The sequence below is a fragment of the Giraffa tippelskirchi genome, chromosome 13 (assembly GCF_054371585.1).
Source record: "Giraffa tippelskirchi isolate mGirTip1 chromosome 13, T2T-mGirTip1v1.2.pri, whole genome shotgun sequence".
Taxonomy (NCBI): domain Eukaryota; kingdom Metazoa; phylum Chordata; class Mammalia; order Artiodactyla; family Giraffidae; genus Giraffa; species Giraffa tippelskirchi.
This window is the reverse complement of record NC_137287.1, coordinates 124,188,343-124,203,538: the sequence shown is the minus strand read 5'-3', so window position 1 is coordinate 124,203,538 and position 15,196 is coordinate 124,188,343. Positions and strand designations below refer to the sequence as shown.

The 15,196-nt window shown below is 44.6% G+C and overlaps 1 long non-coding RNA gene across 1 annotated transcript; it reads left to right on the top strand.

Annotated features, from left to right (window-relative positions):
• The first annotated feature begins 2,198 nt into the window (after positions 1-2,198).
• Positions 2,199-14,842, top strand: LOC145530902 (uncharacterized). Its single transcript, XR_014072088.1, has 5 exons — positions 2,199-2,343; positions 10,087-10,208; positions 10,311-10,394; positions 10,820-10,867; positions 14,469-14,842. It is a non-coding gene; the product is annotated as an uncharacterized LOC145530902 (long non-coding RNA).
• Positions 14,843-15,196: the final 354 nt, after the last annotated feature.

Here is a 15,196-nt window from a genome sequence, read left to right as displayed (position 1 = left end):
CTAAAAGGTCGAGTCGTTTAGCTCTGAGGTTGGCCAGCGCGTCCTGGTAACAGCCCTTGATGGCTGGTGAGGGTGTGTGTCACCAGTGGCAGCCATTAACCCTACTTTGGCAGAAAGGACCAGGGCTGCAGACCGAGCCCACGTGGGGAATGGCATCCGACAAGGTCCCAGACTCACCGCCATCCACAGACACGTTATATCTGAACCATCCCGTAACTAATCTCAGAGTGGGCCACACCCGCTCTCTACCAAGCCGCTCCTGCTCAGTGGCAATGGCTCTTTTCCAGGGAAGCCTTCCTGCTGGTCCCCTAATGGAGTTAAGGTCCCTTGGACCTTAATGGGTGCTGTGGAGCGCCACGCACATCCCCACGGGCCCTCTGGCTGCACGGAGGCTTCCTGTCAGCACTGAAGCTGCCTTGCCCATAGTCAGGGAGCCCCGGGAACACCTATGCTTGTGTCCCTAGGGCAGCCCTTGGCTGAGCGTGGATGTCCTGCAGTGTGATACCCTGGCTCGTTGGCCACAGGTTGAGATGACTGGAGCCATAACCTACACTCCTGAGGCCCCTGTGGGGTTGGGCTGAAGCTGCCCACTTTGTGACCTTGCAGGAGGTGCCCCTTTGCTTGGCCCCTCCTCCACCTTCCGTCGCCGGCTTCTGTCTTCTGCTGTCTTCCTGGTCTCCCCAGGGTGGGGGAAGATCCGTCACTTTCACACCAAGACACCCCACCTTAAACTCTGTTACTGCTCTCCCAGTGCTGGGGACTCCTCCTTTGAGGTCCTTAGTGGAACTTTAAATTAAATGCTGAAATTATTTATTGCCAGCTTCTTCCAATAAAACATACCCTCCAGGAAGGCAAAGATCATTGTCTTATTGATCACTGAGTCTCCAGGGCCTGGCACAGGAAATGTATTATTATTATTTTATTAATAGTTACATAAGTACTAGTCCTAGCTCTTTTTTTAATAGACTGTAAGTTATTTGAAGTCAGGATCCATGTTTGAGAAACTTGATATTCTCCATTTCATCTGTCACTGGACTTTGCTGCCAAGAGATCATCCAGTGTTATTGAATGGATAAATGATATGGAATGCTAACATTGGGATTTCTTTGACGTTCCAGTGGCTAGGACTCTGCACTTAAGCTGCTGGGTGTCTAGGTTCAATCTCTGGTTGGGGAACTGGGATCACACAAGCTGAATGGCATGGTCAAAAAAAATAAAAATTAAAAAAAATTAAAAAATGAATGCTAGCATGTTTTGAATGCTTTCTGTGTGTCTGAACTGGTGGCAAGTTCCTCCCCTGTTATTACACTGGATCCTTACAACAATCCTATGATGTAGGAACAATAACCATCCTTGTCTTACAATTAGAATGAGGGTGCAGAGAGCTTGGGTGTCTTCCCAGAGACATGCAGCTAGCACACAGCAGAGAAGGGTGATGAATTTGGGTTCCATCTGGTGCCAGCCCCTCCTGCCCAGCTTTGCTAGCTTTCTTAGTTGAAGGAATTCTGAGCAGTGTGTCGCTTTGAGTCTCCTAAATTGTTTCCCGTGACTCAACTCTTGCTGTGAGTAGGGCTTAGGCTGAATCAGGTGGGAGTAAATGACATCATAGCCCAAGGTGGCGGAGACTTTGTTGCCCACTCGTGTGCCTTATCTTCATTCCTAGGACATCACCGTCAAAGGAGATTTGTTCTTTTTGACAGCACTTATTATCCTCAGAACAATGCCTTTGAAGTATTGATTGATTCGTGGCATTAACTCAGTAGGTAAGACTGTGAAACTAATGAGAGCAAGATTGTAGCAACTATCGACACGGTTAGTCGTCAGTTATAAGAAGGACTCAGGAGAAGCTGGTAAGGGGATCAGCATGGACCACCCTTATCACCGGACAAACAGTGCAGTGTTGCTGATATTGAGTGCATATTAGTCAGTACTCTTCTTTAAACTTCTTTCTTTTAAAAAAAAATATTAATTTATTTGGCTGCATCGGGTCTTAGCTGTGGCAAACTCTTAGGAGCAGCATGTGAGATCCAGTTCTCTCATCAGGGATCAAACCTGGGCCCCCTGCACTGGGAACATAGAGTTCTAGTCACTGTATGTATCACGTGTTCCACCTTGGGCCAATCACCGTGCTCAGAATCAGAGGGCTTGTATTGGCCAACCTGAGTCACATGACCGACCTGTGAGCGGGAGGAGGACCCGGGACTGAGCCGTGTTTTCCGGTGATGGCGGCTCCTCAGGGTCACAGGAGCCTGGTGCTGGGGGAATGGAGAGGCGGGTGGATAATAACATTGTCTCCACCTCTCCCAACAGATTTCTTGCTAAGGATGCTGAACTCACCAAAGGGTAACTGCGAGGGTCTCCCTTTTGAACTTTGATAAATTTTGGCTCAATGAAAGTAATTTTAAGATTTTCTGATACCATATCCATTCTCAAATGATGACTAATGACCAGTGATATTGTTCTTTGGGCCCTGGGATGTTGAATGATTCAGTCTCTAGTCTCCCCATTTTTTTTTCAATGTTTTTTCAGTCTCTCTTTCAGGAAGTATTTATTGAACATCTAGTCAATGCAAAGTGTTTCGTCAGATACAGATTCTTCTTAAGGACATTATCTTTAAAAATTCTTTTTATATATTAATGGGATTCTGTAGGGTAATTCTGAGTACTATCTAGTCCTTAAAACAAGTTTGTTTTACCTCTGAAAACACTTTGATAACATTTATTTATGCTATAACATACATTTGAAAAGTATTAAGCTCAAGTCTTGTCTAAGAATAACTTTATTTCCTTATTTGGCTGCGCTGGGTCTTCTGTTGTTGTGCAGGCTTTTCTCTAGCTGTGGCGAGTGGGGGCTACTCTCTCGTTTCGGTGCGTGGTCTTCCCGTTGCAGCTGCTTCTCTTGTTGCAAAGCGGGCTCTAGAGCGGATGGGCCTCAATAGTTGTGGCTCCTCGGTTCTAGAGCATAGTTAAGGTACATGGGCTTAGTTGTCCCAGGGCATGAGGGATCTTCCTGCACCAGGGATCGAACCTGTGTCTCCTGCATTGGTAGGCAGATTCTTTACCAGTGAGCCACCCGGGAAGCCCCTAAGCTATACCCTTTTAGGAATATTATAAAGTTCAATCATTTCTATATTTCAGAGCAATATTTAAGCCAAACTTCTCTTTTCTAGATGTTTTAGTGTCTTTTTTTCATTTTAAGTTACAGATTTCAGATCAGCTCTTTTTTTTTAATTGAGATATAATTAACATATAAGATTATATTAGTGTCAGATGTACAATGTAGCGATTTGATATTTGTATACATTGTGAAATGATTACCGAGAGTCTAGTTAGCATCCATCACCATACACAGTTACAGAATTTTTTTTTTCTTGTGATGAAAACTTTGAAGATTTATTCTCTTAACAACTTTCAGATATGCAGTAGAGTATTATTGACCATAATCCCCATGCTGTGTGTTACATCCTCGTGAGGTAGTTCTTTGATAACCAGAAGTTTGTGCCTTTTGCTTCCTTCATGCTTTGTGCCTCCTCCTCCTCCCCGTCACCCACCCCCGTCCCCAGCAGTCTGCTCTCTGTGTCTAGGAGTTTGTTTCCCTTCAGGTTCCGCAGTGTTTGTACAATATTTGTATTTCTCTGTATGACGTATTTCACTTAACATAATGCCTTCAAGCTTCATCCATGTTGTGGCAAATGGCACATTTTTTTCTCTTTTATGGCTGAATAGTATGTGGTATATATGTACCACACTTTGTTTTCCCATTCATTTATCAATAGACACTTAGGTTGTTTCCATGTCTGGCTATTTTAAAAATGCTGCAGTGAACATAGGGATGCATATATCCTTTTAAATAGGTGGAGTATTTTTGGATACATACCCAGAATTGGAATTGCTGGATCGTTTGATAGTTCTATTTTAATGTTTTGAGGACTCTCAATATTGTTTTCCATGGTGATCACATCCATTTCCATTCCCACCAACCGTGCCCAAGTGTTCCCTTTTCTCCATGTCCTCTTCAAAACTTTTTACCTCTTGTAAAAAGGTAATAGCCTTTTTTGGTAATAGCCATTCTAACAGGTGTGAGATAATACCTCCCTGTGGTATCATTTTTATCAGAGTGTCATTGGTTTATGATGCTGTGATAGTTCTGCTGCACAATGAAGTGAATCAGCTATATGTATGCATCTATCTCTTCCCTCGTGTACCTCGCTCCCCCACCCCCACGCCCGTCTCACCCCCCTAGGTCATCGTAGAGCACTGAGCTGCACTCCGTATGCTGTTCCACAGGTTTTCAGTAGCTGTTTTACACTGGTAAAGTACTCATGTCAAACCCAATCGCCCAATCTCCCAATTCACTTCACCCTCTCTTGTTACCCGGTGTCCACATGTCTGTTCTTTATGTCTGTGTTTCTGTTCCTGCTCTGAAACTAGGTTCATCTGTACCATTTTGATTTTGATTTGCATTTTCCTGATAATTAGTGCTGTCGAGCACCTTTTCATGTCCTTGTTACTGTTTTTATGTCTTCTTTGGAAAAACGTCCATCCAGGCTCTTTGTCCATTTTGTGACTGGATTTTTTTTTCTATTGCGTCTCATGAATTCTTTATATGTACTTTGGACATTAACCCATTATCAGATATATGATTTGCAGATACTTTCTCTCATTTAGTCGGTTGCCTTTTCATTCTGTTGATGGTTTTCTTTTGTGCAGAAGCTTTCAGTGTGATGTAGTCCCACTTGATATTTGCTTTTGTTGCCTTTGCTTTTGGTGTCATAAGAACTTTTGTGTGTGTGGTAATATACATATGACATAAACGCCTTACCCATCTTCAAGTCTATGGTTCAGTGGTATTGAATACATTCACAGTGTTATGCAGTCATCGCCACCATCCATCTCTGTAACTCTTTTCATCTTATAATACTAAAACTATAACCATTAAATTATAGCTTCTCATTTTCCCCTCCCTCTAGCCCTGGCAGCCACCACTCTACTTTCTGTTTCTATGATTTCAACTGTTCGTGTAAGTGAAATCATGCAGTATTTGTCTTTTTGTGGCTGGGTTGTTTCACTTAGCATGGAGTCCTGAAGATGCAGCCATGTTGTAGCACATGTGAGACACTCCTTACCATTTAAGACTCTCCTCTTTTAAGAACTACTACAATATTGTAAAGTAATTAGCCCCCAACTAAAGTAAATAAATTTATTAAAAAAAAAAAAGTATTCCTGAGCAATACTCCATTGTATGTATGTGTATAACACGTTTTGCTTATGCTCTCGTCTGTCAGTGGATCTCTAGGTTGCTTCCACATTTCAACTGTTGTTAATAACGCTGCTCTGAACATGAGTGTGTGAATATCTCTTTGAGACCCTGCTTTCAGTTCTTTGTCTGTTGTTGTTTAGGTGTTAAATCGTGTCTGACTCTTGGCAGCCCTGTGGGCTATAGCCCACTAGGCTCCTCTGTCTGTGGGATTTTCCAGGCACGAATCCTGGAGTGGGTTGCATTTCCTTCTGTCTTCCTGACCCAGGGATTAAGCCCACATATCCTGCATTAGCAGGAGGATTCTTATCACTGAGCCATTTTGGATATATTGATATTGCTGTATTATATAGTAATTCTATTTTTATTTTTTTGAGGAAATGTCATACTGTTTTTCATTTATATTCCCACCAACAGTGCAAAAGGGTTCCAATTTCTTTATACCCTGGTCAACTCTATGCTATTTTCTTTTTTATTCATAGTGGTCATTCTAATGGGGGTATGGTGACCCATTTAATTTTTACAAATTAATTAATTATTTATTTTTATTGTAAAAATATTTCCCTATTTTTGCTCGCGCTGGGTCTCCATCAGTGTCTCCGGGCTTTCTCCAGCTGCAGCAAACAGGGGCTGCTGTTGGTTGCCGTGCCTGGGCTTCTCACTGCAGCGGCTTCTCCCGTCGCGGAGCACGGGCTGTAGGGCCCTCTGGCTTCAGTTGTCGCGGCTCTTGGGCTCTAGAGCATGGACAGTTGCTGTGGTGCACACACTTAGTTGCATGTGGGATCTTCCCAGACCAGAGATCGAACCCATGTCCCCTGCCTTTGCAGGCAGATTTTTTACCACTGAGCCACCAGGGAAGTCCAGATTAATTTGTTTTTAATTGGAGGATAATTGCTCTACAATATTGTGTTGGTTTCTGCCACACGAATCAGCCACAGGAACACATGTGATCCACCCTCTTGAACCTCCCTTCTGTCTCCCGCCCCATCCTACGCCTCGAGGTTGGCACAGAGCGCTGGATTGAGCTCCTTGTGTCATAGAGCAAATTCCCACTGCCTACCTATTTTACAAATGGTCATGTATATACTACTCTCTCAATTCCATTTAATTTTTAATTTTAATATTTGACAAGGTAATCCAGTCATGTAGATTAAAAAATGAAAAAAGATAAGCAGTGGAAAATATTTCTCCTGTCCTAATTCCCATGCCCCTCAAAAACAAATTTGCAAATCCTGTTAGCAGATTCTTGTTTATTCTTCATGTGATGTTTTTATTCATCTAAATAAAAAATACATTTAAAATAAAAAGTCATCCAACTATACATAGGGTTCCACACTTACTTCTTCTATTTTCATGATATATGTCTTATAATTCCTTTCATATTTGAATATAGAATGCTCCTTTCTTTAAAAAAAAAATTTTGGAGGCTACACTACCTGGCATGTGGTATCTTATGTTCCCTGTCTGATGATGAAACCCGTGCCCCCTGCAGCAGAAGCGAAGGGTCTTAACCACTGGACCAACAAGAAAGTCCCTTTTTTTAAGCTTTATAACACTTCATTGTATGGCTGGTATCATCATTTATTTAACCAGACTCCTAATGAGGGACATATAGGCTCTTTATAACTTCCTGTTACAGAAATAACACAGCAATGAATAACCTTTGGCATCAGTTTCTTTGTATGTGTAAATATTACCTGTATGTAAATAAGAACATTCCTAGAAGTCCAGTGGCTCAGTCAAAGTGTAAATGCATTTGTGATTTTGACAGGCATTGCCTCGTGCATATGGAGAGGTTGTGCCCATTTGTATCCTGGGGACGGAACCCAGCAGACACGGCCTCACCGGCGCGGAGAGGGGGTGACCCCTGTTCTTGCCTCTAGTCCAGGTGATGGATGAGAGACCTGCCTTTCCTCCCAGCTCAGGGTTCACTCTCGTGGTGGAGACCCACTTTAGCATCCTCAAATGTTTCTGCATTTGTGATTTGCAAGAGGGAGCAAAGAGCATACTGATGAAACTCAGGAGCACGCTGAATTAAGAACCACCACAAAGAGCAATCATGAAAGCCGACATAAAGATGTGAGAAGTGTGGTCAGGGAACGAGAGAAAAATGAGCCGCAGTTTGGACAGGAAATGACTAATAAAGACTAATGTTGAGATGGCGTCAAATTGGAAGATAGGTGGGGAGCCGGTGATGCTCTTGAACTTCTTGGAATGAGCTCGTGCTTTCCTCCGAAGGGGATGCACCTCATTGGGTGCAGAACGTGCTCTCAGATGGGCTCGAGAAACACTGCACACTCCCACAGCGCTTTCCCTGTCTGCAAAATGGGGGTTTGTTATCAGTGGGGCTTTAGTATCAGGTGGCCATGAGGGTAAAATGGACAGCGTAAGTGGAGACTTAGCTGGGTGTGGTCCCTTACAGACATGAGGCGGACGGGCTGGAAAGCCAGCGGGGTGCCAGCCTCAGGACCGCATCCCAGCGGGGTGCCAGCCTCAGGACCGCATCCGCCCCCTGTGAGCTCCGTGGGTGCTGCCGGTCCCAGGGTCCTAGGTGTGTAGCTGAGGCCAGGCCACTGGAGGAAGCATTTCTATCTGAGTAGTTTTGGCAAATTCCCTAGAGAGATCTAAAAAGGGATGTGGATTTCCAAGACATGTATGATCTCTTTTCTCATTTTAATACATACGCACTCCCATGCCATGCTGTTACGTTCATCCTTTGCATCCTTTTTCTTAAAGAGGCTCTCCAAAATTGTATGGGTTACCACAAATCTAACGTCTGCCTCTGATGAATCATTATTATTATCCTGATCATAAGGTTTAGGGAGAGGCAAATAGTGTCCTAATTTTTGAAAGCGTAGATTTCAAAAATTAATAAGCAGCCAAAGGGATGCAGACGCTTCATTCTCAGCCCCTCCACCTTCCCCCTTCCTTCTTGCCTCCCTCCTTTCTCACCTCCCTTTCTTCTACCAGCATGCTGTTCCAGACAAAACTACTAGAAATAGCAAATTCTCACCTTCATGGATCTTATACTGTAGTTGAGGCAACAGATAAGGAGACAAAGCACAAGGAATATGTTTTGCACAGAATTCTGGGAAGCAGCGCAGAACCGGGCAGTGGAGGAAGCAGGGGATAATGCAGGTCAAGTGGTCTGGAAAAGCCTTTTAAAGTGTCATTTTGTCTGAGACCTGACCGGGGAGCAAGAACCAGTCCTGGAGATGAGAGGAGAGTTCCAGGCAGAGGAAGGGCAGGGCAGGGTCCTGAGGGGAGAGGAGGCTTGAGTTTGGGGAAGGTGAGGGGCAGACAGCCTGGGACCAGGAAGAGAGAGGAGAGGAGGAGGGGGTGGGGGGCAGGGTCTGTGATGCAGTCGGAGCTTTAGGGGTGGTGGTTTCATGCAAGGGGAGAGGGGATTTGCTTGCTGTGGTCAGAGTGTGGATATTACCCCAAACGCTATGCAAAACCATTGCAGGCTCTAAATTGTGGGACAGACATTTATACAGAGCATTTATAAGCACATCGAGAAGAAAACAGTTGTTTGAAGGGTTCCCGTGGGTTCCCTGTGAGCAAAGTGTGCCAAGTAACTGTTTCCTTTCTTGTAATATTTATGAAAGCAAGAGATTAAAGCAATTCTGTAGACATTGTGGATCATGTTTATAAAAGCATTTAATGAAGTAACTTGGGATAGGATAGTAGAACATGGAGTAGACAATAATGCTTTGCAGAAAATTTGCACCTATTTGGTCAATAGATTGAGGTCAAGACCCAGGTGAGTTCAGAGAATCTCTGCTTATCAAAGTTCTAGAGAGTCAGTGCTGGGAGGAGGATGCACAGACCTGATGACAGGATCAGAATGAGGAAATAAAATATGTGCGGGTACTACTCTTTGGAACAAGTATTAGTAAAGTTTAGTTTAAAAATTTCTTTTTGTAGGTTTGTCTGTAATTGGCAGTTTTCTACCCTCCCCAGCATCTGAAAATGTCTGTCTAGATTTTTTTTTTAAGGGAAAGTAGAAACAAAATTGGTTAACAGATATTCTTAGAAAGGCGACCCCAAGGAAGACTGAAATAACACTAATTGAAGGCAATTTGTTTTTCAAGAACAGTGCTCCTGGAATTGGGAAAGTTAGTGTTGGTTGGTTGCAAACATACGTTTGCTTAAGCTTTCTAATGTAAGACAAAGGGGGAGGCTGGAGCCAGGCTTGGCAGGTACTAGAAATCAGCCACTGCAGTCTTGCTACCAGGGTCCATGCGTCTTCAAGGAGTTCTGCTTGGGAAGACCCCCTTTCGGAGTTTTCCCAGCCAGCTCTCAGAAAGCTGGCCTGGGGTTTGGCCAGGAGATGGCAGAATACATTCCAGATTCAGTTCGATCAGACTAATCAGGAGGAACAGGGGGCTCCTACAAAGGGGACTGGGCTACTCTCCCCAAAGACAGGAAGAATGGATTCTAGGTGGCCCAAAATAATGTCCTTTCTAAGCATCAATTGACAGCATTAATATAGCAGTGTCATCTGTATCCTCTTTTACTTTCTCAATACTTGTCTGTCTATTATCTGTCCATCTACTTATTTATTTAGTGTGCATTGTAACTGGAGATCAGGAAACCCCAAAGACTTGAGAAAGTTCTTACAAGGTGATGGAAAGCAGCGTACGTCATTGTCGAGCATTGCACAGTACCTCCATCTGTGCTGAACTGCATGTTCCTTATAATGGGGCCCAGAGGGGGGATCTCGACGTCCACAGGGGCCCCCAGGTAGCTCTGTGTTCCATGGCCCACAGACATTATTTGTTTAGCACGTCAGTTTTTGCTGCATCTCCAAAGTTACCCTTTATTCAGCTCCTCAGTTCTGGGCAGTCGCAGACCTTGTATGGCAGATGGAAAGCTGAGCCTGGGAGGACAAAGCAGGAGCCATCTGATGCCAGCTCCCCAGCACCACCTCGAGAGCACAGAAGCCTCAGGCAAGCCATTTACCTTCCTAATCTTTGGCTTTCTGGTCTGCGGAATGGGTGTGCAGACCCAGTTCCTGCGTATGACCTTTCTCATTAAGGGTCTGTTTTCAGGGTGAAGAGAACAGCGCCTGCAGGGTAAATGTGCCAGCTGTTACCAGCAGCAGCAAAGGCAGGGCTGGACGCCCATCCTCGGAGGTACAGTAGTTAAGACAGGATTTGGAACAAGATCTATCTGATTTTCTAAAACTCCACTGCCCCTTACCAACAGTGTAAAATTGGTATTCTAGCAGAATCTACTCTGTGATGGTATGAATATGGAAAATGAGATAAAACTGTAGCCCAGTGCCGGGTCTTTAGGCACTCGTAACCCTGTCTGTGTAGTGCTGACTTTTTTTTTCCCCCCAATCACTGTTCTTTCCTCTAGAAGCAGGATATTATTAGGAAGCCTGAAAAATTAATATGGACTGTTTTACCTGCTGCTGAGATGCTTGAGGAGGATTTTTCTGCAGTTTTCTTTTTTTTTTTTCATTGCTTCTGTAAAGATTAGAAGAAATAGTACAATGGTGAGAATTTGGTAATTCCAAATGTCTCAGATCCATTTTTCCCTTATTTTTCTGAAGGGAGAAAACAGAAGGCAGAAAAGGAAGGAGCACCTCTTGGGAGCAGAGGTTGGTAAATGTTTTCCATGAAGGGTCAGAGAGTAAATATTTTAGGCTTTTTTTTTAGGTCAGATGATCTGTGTTCCAAATGTTCCACTCTGATGTCTCCCACGGAGAATGTGTAAACAAGGGAGCATAGCTGTGTTTCAATAAAACTTTATTGACAAGACAGGCATCAGTCCAGATTCGGCCTGCTTTAGATATGAAAAAAGAATGCCTGGGTATGTCTACTTTGGCAAGGCTTGGGTAGAATTTCACATTTTAAAGATCACCATCCTTGATATATTATTCATGGGAAAACCTCCTAAGGTTTCAAAGGATCAACATTTCATCAAAAAGTCCGGCCCTTCGACCAAATGTCAGATGTGAGCTTCTGGCCTTTCTAACTTTAGATCTAGCCTTTGTGTCTGCTGGATCATTCCAGCAACTGGGGAACTTCAGTTCTAAGCTGATGAGGAGTTTCTGTCCCACTTCAGGGCCTTCCCAAGCCCTCTTCCCTCTCCCTCCCGCCCACTCCACTCAGCGGTCAGCAGCTATGACCCATTGCTGCATTCCTGTGTGGCGCTGGTAATCCCCACACTTTGCTGTTTCAGCCTCTCACTTCGTCATGACCGTGGCAGGGAGATGAGTCCTGCCTGTCTGGAGATGGATACCTTGGAAAGGAGAGAGCTCTCCAGTGTGTCCAGACAGTAGGTTACTCCTCACAGGCTCTGTTGTGTTTGTGTAACATCTGGGTGTCTGCCAGGTGATTTGCCCATAAGCTATGCAGAGAAGAAAAAAGAAACCACCCATCTAAAGTATTCAGATTTTGGCCTTAATTAAAATGCAGAATAAATATGTAAAGGCTAAAGAACATGAATAATAGATACCAGGGTTTCTATGTAAAAATCTGTTTTCATCTATAGAGGCGCATGTGTGTTTGTGGCAGGGAGGAAGTGTGTACACACGTTGGTGAAGGCAGTATAATTACGGCTGTGTGTGCTGAGCAAGATGGGGACTGGTCTATTGAAAGAGAATGCATCCTCAGCTGCCTTTCTCATTTCACCGCCTCCACGGATTTTTTTTCCACCTCGATTCTATGGAGGGCTAATCCTGACCCTTGTTATTTAAATTGCTCCGGCAGGGCTGGAAAAGCTGCCTTCAGCCTCTTAAAAACCCTCGCTAACCGGGCTGGCGAAGCAAAGCCCTTTCTATTCATCGCTGCTGCGTGGAGCGCCGTGAGGATGGGGCCAGGGGATCTCTCAGCCTGAGTGACAATCTTGGGTCTTAAGCAAGGCCAGGCCAGAGCCCATTCACCCTGAGAGCTGGAGCCTCTGGGCTTTCTCATTATGGGTCTCAGAAAGGGGGTGGAAGATGCCCAAAGCGCTGAAATCAGGTATCCAAGTGCGTGGCTTTCTTATTAATCGCTAGGAGGGATCAAGAGAAAGAATGTTGAGGGATCAAAGGAAAGATCAAGGGAGCTACCCAAATGCCTGTTTCATAATTGGGCTTTTTTTTTAACGTTCAAATTTTACAAATTGGTATTAATCGGATGTTACTATAACACGGTTTAAAGCATAGCATTGGGAAAAATCACGCGGAGAATTAATGCCTGTTACTCAAGAACTTTGGAAAACACATGAATTAAATGTGAAACTAGCAACTATATTTTAAATTAGTATGGGTGGAGGGAAGGTGGCTTTTGGTAACAGACAAAAAGAGCCGGCTCTTAGAAAGCATCACAAGTTGTGTGTGTGTGGTGGGGGTGGGTGGGATTTAGTTTTAGAGAAAAGTGATGCTTTAGAAAAATCCCAACTCCTGGAACATACACACATATCAGGCATTATCAGCCTTGGAGTGAAGCCCCTGATTCTGCTTGGATGATCCTACTAAGGTGGTCTCTGGGGGAGAGTTCATGCTGCTTTCAGCCAGCCTGGTCAGAAGCAGAGCTGGGGTGTTTCCTGGGACTGGAAGCAGATGGAGGCGATCAGAGGCAGCCCCCCATTCCCTTGGCCTCACATCAGACCTGCCCACATGACAGGAGAGACAAGAGATTGTTGTTTAGTCTCTAAGTCGTGTCTGAGTCTTTTGCAATCCCATAGGTGGTAGCCCCCCAGGCTCCTCCGTCCATGGGATTCTTCAGGCAAGAATACTGGAGTGGGTCACCATTTCCTTCTCCAGGGGATCTTCCCAACTCAGGGATCGAACCCGTGTCCTTTGCACTGGCAGGCAGATTCTTTACCGCTGAACCACCGGGGATCAAGGACGACTGTCCTCTTATTTGAAATTATTTTAGGCAACTCTGCCATGACAGGTCCTAGAAAGTATCTGTCGTGGATTTGTACGAGGAAGATGGAATACCCGAGATAAAAGTAATAAGTGAATAAAGCTCTGCTGTTTTTGTATTTTTTTTCTGTTTGAAGCAAAATTTCAGCTGTTACATCGGTTTTATCCAAACAACAGATGGCCCATGGTGTCTCTAGGCTCTGAAGGTATATGGAGTCTGCCCAGCTACCAGGGCTGGGGTCAGCAAACCCCAGCCGGTCACGTCCGGCCTGCTGCCTGTTTTTGTTAAACAAAGTATTGTTGGAACTCAGCATTGCTCGTTCACTGTAAACGCCGTGGCTTCTCGCAGGCTGCAAGCGCAGAGTTGAGTAGTTGCAGTAGAGACTGCGTGGCTGCAAAGCCTGAAATAGTTACTGCCCGGCCTCTTACGGAGAACGTTCGCTGTCCCCTGCACGAGACTATGGAGAAAGATCAAACCCAACTTATTTTATAAACTCAAATTGAGTGCAGTTTTTTAGATAATGCATTTATTTGGCTGCGCTGGGTCTTGTTGCTGCCTGCGGACTCTCTCTAGTTGCGGCTTCTCATCGTGGTGCGTGGGTTTCTCACTCTGTGGCTTGTCTTGTGCAGATAGGCTCTCGGGTGCATGGACTTCAATAGTTGCAGCACGAGGGTCCAGAAGTTGTGGCACACTGGCTTAGTTGTTCCAAGGCGTGTAGAATCTTCCTGGACCAGGGATCGAACCCTTCTCCCTTACATTGGCAGGTGGACTCATCCACTGTACCACCAGGGAAGTCCAAATCCAAGTTACTTTTGAAAAAAAAATCTGGAAATCTCAATTTCTGTCATTGTAGGTCCAGGAAGCCTTTTCTCTGCCCCCAAACCAGCTCTTAGTTCTGCAGGTCCCTCTGTCGTACCCCGTATCAGGAAAGACTGTGTTGATGTTTCAGTGGGGGAAATGGAAGGATGTGGTTTTACCCTTTTTTTCTCTTTCGCTTTTTGAAGCTACATAACAGAAATGAGAGTGTGACAGGCAACTTCTTGACTATGAAATGATAAAGGTCAAACTGTTCAAACCTTCTTTGCAAGTAAAATGCCTGGCTAACTGAAACATGTCAGAAATGTCAGCCGGTTATCGGGTTGACAGATAACGTGAAGCGCTCGCTACCGGGGCTGCCTTCATTTACCTGGTGGGTTTCGCGGGCACCACCTCCCCTGTTGGTCTCTCTGGCTATTTATTTGGCTGCTCCGGTGGCTCAGACCTTACACGGTTGCAGCTGTGACGAATGAGAACATGACAGACTGTCATCAGCCACCCCCGTCATTGTTTGCCTTTCTTTTCAAGGACCGCTGAGCGTCAGGGTCCTCACAGGGCTCACCACATCTGCAGACGTGCGAGATGCCAGCCCACACAGGACACTCCATAATTTTGCAGCTACGGAAACAACCACTTCTTGTTTATGCCTCACATGAACTATGCTTAGTGCACCTTCAACTTCAGAGCTTTGAAAACTGCAACATCTCACAAGCAAATCTATTTGGAGCAAGCTTTTCCCAACTGTCCATGAACAAACCTGTTCATGCCTTTGCTACAAACCTTCATGGTTACAGAGGTTTGTGCTTTCTGTTTGCAATTTAGAATGCTGGGATCATCTAAATCCCTGCCTGTGGCTGATGACTCTTTAAAAAAAAATTTGTAAAATGAAATGTACTGGAAAATAATAACTTGTAGTTATTGTTGTTCAGTTGCTAAGTTGTATCTGACTCTTTTCGACCCCATGGACTGCAGCACAGCAGGCTTCCCTGTCCTTCACCATCTCCCGGAATTTGCCCAACCTCATGTCCTTTGGGTCAATGATGCCATCCAACCATCTCATCCCTTGCTGTCTCTTCTCCTGCCTTCAATCTTTCCCAGCATCAGGGTCTTTTCCAATGAGTCAGTTTTTCACATCAGGTGGCCAAAGTATTGGAACTTCAGCTTCAGCAGTCTTTCTAATTATATCCAGGGTTAATTTCCTTTAGGATTGACTGGTTTGATCTCCTTTCCAAGGAACTCTCTGTCCATGGGACTCT